At 43.4% G+C, this 7157-nt stretch overlaps 1 pseudogene; it reads left to right on the forward strand.

The window, feature by feature from the left end:
- Positions 1–7157, forward strand: part of LOC148474925 (uncharacterized) — a 49955-nt pseudogene that overhangs the window by 16099 nt on the left and 26699 nt on the right.

Here is a 7157-nt window from a genome sequence, read left to right on the forward strand (position 1 = left end):
CGCCTGATCTCTCGAGCGGTCAGACGCCAGGTGGCGAGTGATACGCTGAGGATTATACCTGGTGTCTGCTAGGAAATCCACGTTCTGCTCTGTGATTTGGTACCTGTGGCTGCCGTCATAGACGCAGCCATGACAGTCTACAGCACCTGATTCGCCCCTTTACCCAATGGTAGCATTGGTTGCTGTCAGCTGACACTATCCTCCAATGGGCTGCTACCTTAGGGTATTTAGCGGGGCTCTGGACAACAGGAAGTTGCCTTTACAACATCGTTACTTCCAATGTATACATGCTGTTGCAGCGTTCCAAGCTCCTTTCTTTTGGTGATATAATCCTAGTGTTAATCCACGGTGTTTGTACTCAGTACGTCATCCGAGTGCTATCTCCTAGTGCCATTCACCTATATTAGCTCTGCGTCTGGATCAACAGTGTATGTACTCAGTACGTCACCCAAATGCAAACTCCCAGTATCATTCTCCTGTGCTTTCCATCCGCCCCTTTGGTCAGGTCTAGCCAACATCCATAACTTGTGGATGAGGAAGGCATATATCTAGGCGTCTCACCTCCAGTTCCTTTCCCAACCTGGGACCCCGACTTCCAATCCCTCAGAGGATTTCCATAGTCCAAATGTGACACCCTCATTATATGAGGCAGTCACCTCCCAATAACTATACACTGATCACATGACACCAGGCTCCTCCCCTCCATATCATGTGACTACACGGGAATAATGTACCCAATACATCTACACTCTGATCACAGTACTGAAGACATGGTCTGTGGCTTTAGCCCTCTGTAAGAGGAAGGCATGTAATATCACTGGTCTCTGTATATCATCCTCATGCTTCATATGTCAGCATTTCAGTTTTTAAAGTTGTACCTTAAATAAGTATGAGAAACTCAAATTAATATGACTGGGACTTTTTTATTTTCTTTATAACTGTGCCTCCTCTCTACTGTAATATGGTGCGGGTGCATTTTCCCATGATCAAAATATTATACCCGCAGATCACAGATACCTGTTACAGAAGTAAATACTTCAAGCAAGTCAGAGCAGAAGGACCTTGGAACCTAAGATACCAGTTGGGGAAGCTCTGGGCACAAACAGAGGTGATCAACTGTAACGAGAAGATCCTGCACAGCTGAGATGCATCATAGATCCTGAATACTTTGGAGAAGTGGGTGATGGAATCTCGGAGATGGAGAAATGTTATGGAGAATGCACAAGTCATCTATATCTACATACATAACTCTGCGCAGCAGTGACCATGTTTCCCATGGGATAATTCTAATTGATTTCAGCATGCGAAGAACGAATATGATTCTTAGCTCTTGGTTCTGAGATATAGCCTATTTATGATGATGTCCTGGTGGAATCGCTCACCGTAACCTAACAATTTTGGCATCTAGAGAATATATAGATTGGCAAACCTGAATACAGGAATGCTGAGACACTGAGGACCATGTTTTGTTTATTGTCTGTGAAAGAAAATGTCCATCACAGTCCTCTGGTTGATCAAAGCAAATTCTTCGGCTCCCTTTACACATCAAACTCGGACTTATGAAGAACTTTTTAAAGAGGGTGACCAAAGATGGAGAAGGTTTCAAGTATCCGATAGGAAATTCCCACTTCTGAGTGAGGCTAAAGGTAAGGAAGGATCTTTGTTGGTCCACAAATTCGTCAAATTCTTAGGGATGAAAACTTAGGTTACTGACAAAATTTAGGCTGTAACATGTCGCACAAAATCCACTTTCTCGTCTCTCATCTGGACGTCTTCCCTGACAGCGGTGGTGCGGTGAGTGATCACGGTGAGCGATTCCACCAGGACATGTCAGCAATGGAAGGAAGACATCAGGGTAGGAGGAACGCGTCCACGCTTGCTGATTTGTGCTGGACAGTGACATGAGTTGCACCAGAAGACGAGCACAAGCGACAAGCACAGAGACAATGCTCTCATAATTAGGCCACTATGAGATAGGACTTTCCGTTGCTGTATGTTTCATTTTGTGCTCTTATTTGCGATTGATTGAATTGAAATATCTGTTATTTATGTTGTATTAAGATATCTGATTATTTTAAAATTGCTCTTTACTAAGACTATATGACTGAAGTAAAGATAGCACAAGTAGTGTAGCTCAAAGGTTCCCAAACTCAATCCTCAAGGCACCCTAACAGTCCAGGTTTTAAGGATAACTATGCTTGGGCACAGATACCTTAATTAGTACCTCAGTCTTATGATTTAACCATCTGTGCCCAACCATGGATATCCTTATAACCTGGACCATTAAGGTGCCTTGAGGACCAAGTTTGGGAGTCTCCGGTGTAGCTCAAAAACTAGTGCTAATAAAAACATTCTCATGTCATTCGTTTTTCTTGACCTCATATTAGTAAAGTATGACAATTTTTATAAAGGAAACAAATAAAAAATATTTCTTTGTTGTACAGTGTAATTAGTCAAATACCATTCAGCACCCACCAGTATCTCTCTCATTTCATGTATAATTCCCCTGAGGAAATTGGCAAACAGCTAATGAAACGCGTTGGATCATATTCACTGCGTCTACTGACAACCGGTTGACACAGGTTTTACAATTTGCTGAGGGCTAATAATCGGACTCCTGGAGAATTCTAAGGAGACCGTTTTCCTGAGCTTACTGTACTTCTATTCAGGATAGCTGCAGAATATAATTGGGGCTACCTAGACTTCACTATAACCATTTAACCACATATATTGGAATCTAAGGATATATCTTATATTAAGAAATAATGCACAAAACTATTTCTTATATTGTACTATTATTTCACTGACACCCATCAAACTAAATAATGTTTTACTTCTCATCGGAACAATATTTGTACGGTTTTTGTTACATATTTCCTCCCCTCACAGCCTCATCACATTGTATTGTAGAACAGCTGTAACATTTCCTTTCCTAAACCTAAGGCTTACATTAGAACAATGCTTCCTGGTCACTAGCACTTTGGTGGCTTCTGGTCTCTTGTACAACCTGTATGTGGTACAGAATTACTGCAATGGTGGCTTTCTAGCATTCATATTATGTAGCCCTTAATACAATGGCATTGGGATAAAAGTAGGAAATGTTCTGCGTTTTACCTCTTATAAATGTGATTCCCTGCACCTGGCACAGGAGCAGCACTCTCAGGGATATGGTGAGCAAATCACCATCAAGTGTTCCTGCTAGGATGCTTTAGCAGGGCAATGTGCCCTGCTTGATTTCTAAAGGACAGTATGTGCTCTACCCCTCTTGGCGGCACTTCTCGCTAAAACAGCCTGCAGGTGCCGTCCCCACCTGCAAATAATCTTCCTTAATTATGGTCACAAAATCATTATAATGGCACAACCGCAGTGTCCCGCGGGTGCGTAAAATAGCGGTGCAGCATTCATTGTCAGTGCATGGAGCGCCCGGCATGTATCCACTTTGACAGGAGTGCTTGGGGGCAGCACGGCATGTCCGTAAGTGCCGGGTGCTTGGGGGCAGCACGGCATGTCCGTAAGTGCCGCCACGCCCATTTTGGGGTGCAGGAGTGCCCTTTTCTAGAATGAACACTAGCCATCTATGTACGAGATCCCTATTTCCAGTGCTTTAGGGGGACACAAGAAGTCCGTGAGCTGATTAGTATCCGCCTACAGTAGGCATGTAAAACTTGCAGCCAACGGTGTCCTGTAATGAAGCCTGACCACAAGGCTTACAAATTCCAAACAGTTACTGGGAAATCCTATGACACTAAGCCAGTGCGGCACCTGGTGGCCAGGCCCTCTCTGCCGCTGCACCTCCAGCCTGCCCCACAGATTGCCTCCTCTGAATGTTTCACCCATGGGTGCTGGCAATGGAGGCAAATGTTGCTGAGCCAAGTTCCTGGGCTGGCAACATATAATAGCAGCAGAAGCTCTGGCATATTAAGGGGCACTTAATATGTGTTTGATATGTTCTAGGATATAATTAGGAATATTCAGGATATTGCACATTAATAGGGAATAGGAGAGGTTGTACTGAACTCATATCTCAGGTTACTGTCTCCTTTAGGTGCTGCAGTTCTGCCCAAAAAGAAGCTATTTTGGGGCAACACCACCACACATGAGACTTAAGGCCCTTGGAACCACCTGCTCACCAACAAAGGGCATAGGCACTTACTGACAGACATCACTTACTGACACAGCCACACTTACCTACACAAACACCGTTTACTGACGCAAACACAGATACTGACAGATACCGCTTACTGACACAAACATCACCTAGTGACACCTCTTACTGACACAAACATTTACTGACACACACTTATTGACGCATATCAATTACTGAAAGATTCCCCTTACTGACACTACTTATTAGCACATTATTATACAGTACATACATACTGACACCCCTTACTGACACACACACTAACACAGATACCACTTACTCACAGACAAAATTTACTTACTAACCACTTACTGACACACTACCACCACTTACTGACATTCATTTATTATGTATTCACACAGCACAAGACACACAAACCCCCCTCCCGAGCTATAGCAGGTGGATTCTGTAACATCAACCACCCACCCTCCCGCGGCCACCCCTCTCCTGGACTACAGCAGGTGGATTCTGTAACATCAACCAGCCGCCCCCCCCCTCCAGGACTATAACAGGTTGATGGTGAACTGCAGCACAACCACAGACGCAGCACAGCTCACCTATGTGAACATAGCAGCCTCCTCCCCTAATCTCTTTCCTCTGACTGTCCAGGTGATGGGGCTCCTGGACCGGGTCCCCCACACAGCACCATTATTCCTGCGTCTGGCGGGTGCAGGACCCCCCCAGTGGGCCACATGGAGCTGGCTGGAGCCGGAAAGCCACAACCTGCATTCAAACATGCACTGCAGACGATGTTGGAGTGCAGGGCGTGCTCGCGTGATATCACGCGGTGCGCGCTGTGCTCCTGTGGGAACAGTTTACACTGGGCACAGGAACAGTGAATCCAAGTCCAACTACATGATGTCTAGTTTTGTCTGGCCCTGGCACGGGCTGCTTGGGTCCCGCCGGGCCCTAGGTGGCCGCTTTTGTTGCCTTGTGGAAAATCCGCCCCTGCATCTGAGGTTATATTACGGAGAGCTGGAGGCTCTGTGATGTTGACCTTTTCCCAGTTTATTTTGATAATAACAAGATAATAGCGCAGGCACCAGTGGGGGTGTAAAGGACTAGCTCTCCTGCTGGTATTCAATAGTGCACACCTACAAGAGGCTTTGCCACACCTCTAACGATAAAACAGAAAAAGACAAAAGTAGTAGGTGGCTCTTATCACTCACAGCAAGGGATAATATATCAATATTTATTTTAAAAAAAATGCTAAATAGTAAATAATCAACAATTATAAAACTCCCGGGAGTGGGGTAATAGGTGCATCAATATAATCACAATATAAAAAAGAAAAAACATATACATCCAATAAAATCCACACATGTGAATCAGCTTGTGGCAGGTGGCTTTCATGATGAAATCAACCACTAAAGGTGCGTACACACATGATTTTTTGAACGATTTAATTATAACGTCGTTATCGTTAAATCGTTTGTAAAATCGTTCATCTTTTTAAGGTCAACGATGAACGATAATCGTTAACATTTTGTAGTTCATCGTCCATTCTGACTGTCCAACAAACGATTTTCGTTCAGAAAATCGTTCATGTTGTACAGAATGAACGATAAACCATGAACGATTTCCATTCACTGTATGCGTGATTAAAAAATCGTTCATCGTTCATGAAAATCGTTCTGTAATTTAGTAACCAACGATTTTTAGTGAACGATTTTCGTTCACTTTTTCAAGGGAAAATCTGAACGAAAATCGTTCACTAAAATCGTTGGTTGCCAACATCGTTGTATGTGTATGCAACTTAAGTGTGTGATCTCACTATCCAACAGGGTTTTTGATAAATAATATTGTGTAACAGTTCTCAATAGGAACTGTTGTATCACTGATCGATATTAACAATTGTAGCAGGTTGTTATAGCCGTTAAATGCTCATAGTCAGAAGTCAATGTTTCCAATGCTCCACGGTACTCCAATAGTGGAATTCAAAATAACAGGTGTGTATATAGATAATAAATACCCCACGTGACATAATTGAGCCATGTGGGAGTATGAGACTCGCAGAGGTGATATCGGTGTGGTCCGTGTAGAGAGAAGCCGTGACACTGCGCCAGGAGGAATATTCACATTGCTGGAGGATTCACAGTCAGAGGGCCACTGGAGCAGGGCTTCACGCAAGTTAGTGGATGAAATCCACCTGCCACAAGCTGATTCACATGTGTGGATTTTATTGGATGTATATGTGTTTTCTTTTTTATATTGTGATTATATTGATGCACCTATTACCCCACTCCCGGGAGTTTTAGAATTGTTGATTATTTACTATTTAGCATTTTCTTTTTAAATATTGATATATTGTCCCTTGCTGTGAGTGATAAGCGCCACCTACTACTTTTGTCTTTTTCGGTAGTATTTTGATGCCTTTAAATTGATTTCAGGTACCCGCACATTTTCAGATGGAGCTGCACTTGCCCTAGCCTGCAAGACGCGGCTCAAACAAAGCAACCTAATGTCTCGACTCTCATCTGTGATCATCGACAAGAAGAGCCCAAAAAGCATTCCTGTGGAGTACAGGATCAATGACATGTTTTAGTGAGACAGGGGAGGTACCTAGAGAGTTTCACTAACTGCCAGAAGTGTCTACAACCATCCTTACATCTTGGTTTGGATTTGACAGAAAATGACACAACAGCATACAAATTTTGGATGTATGTTACAAGGGCGACAAGGTCCGCAGTTGGATTTGGGGTTCCAACGTAAGTATGCAGAATTCTGTTGGCTGTGATCAGAAATCGTGCATGTGATGGATTACCTGACAACACGTTGCCTAGGTCATCAGAGCAGGTAGCATTCTTTACTGCATTACACGTATTATAAAGATATTTTTGGTCGGTACTCAACTCAGATGTAATGTCCGGGAGGGTAGTGTTTATCTTCTTAAATTTAACGCCAGGAAACTTGTCGCCTTCAAAAAGGCTTTACCCAATGGGACCAGAGTACTGATCAAGCCAATTGCATGTTCCTCTATCAGTCTAATTACTCCTCCAACATGACCATTATT

The sequence above is a fragment of the Taudactylus pleione genome, unplaced genomic scaffold, assembly GCF_031769625.1.
Source record: "Taudactylus pleione unplaced genomic scaffold, aTauple2 ptg000800l, whole genome shotgun sequence".
Classification (NCBI taxonomy): domain Eukaryota; kingdom Metazoa; phylum Chordata; class Amphibia; order Anura; family Myobatrachidae; genus Taudactylus; species Taudactylus pleione.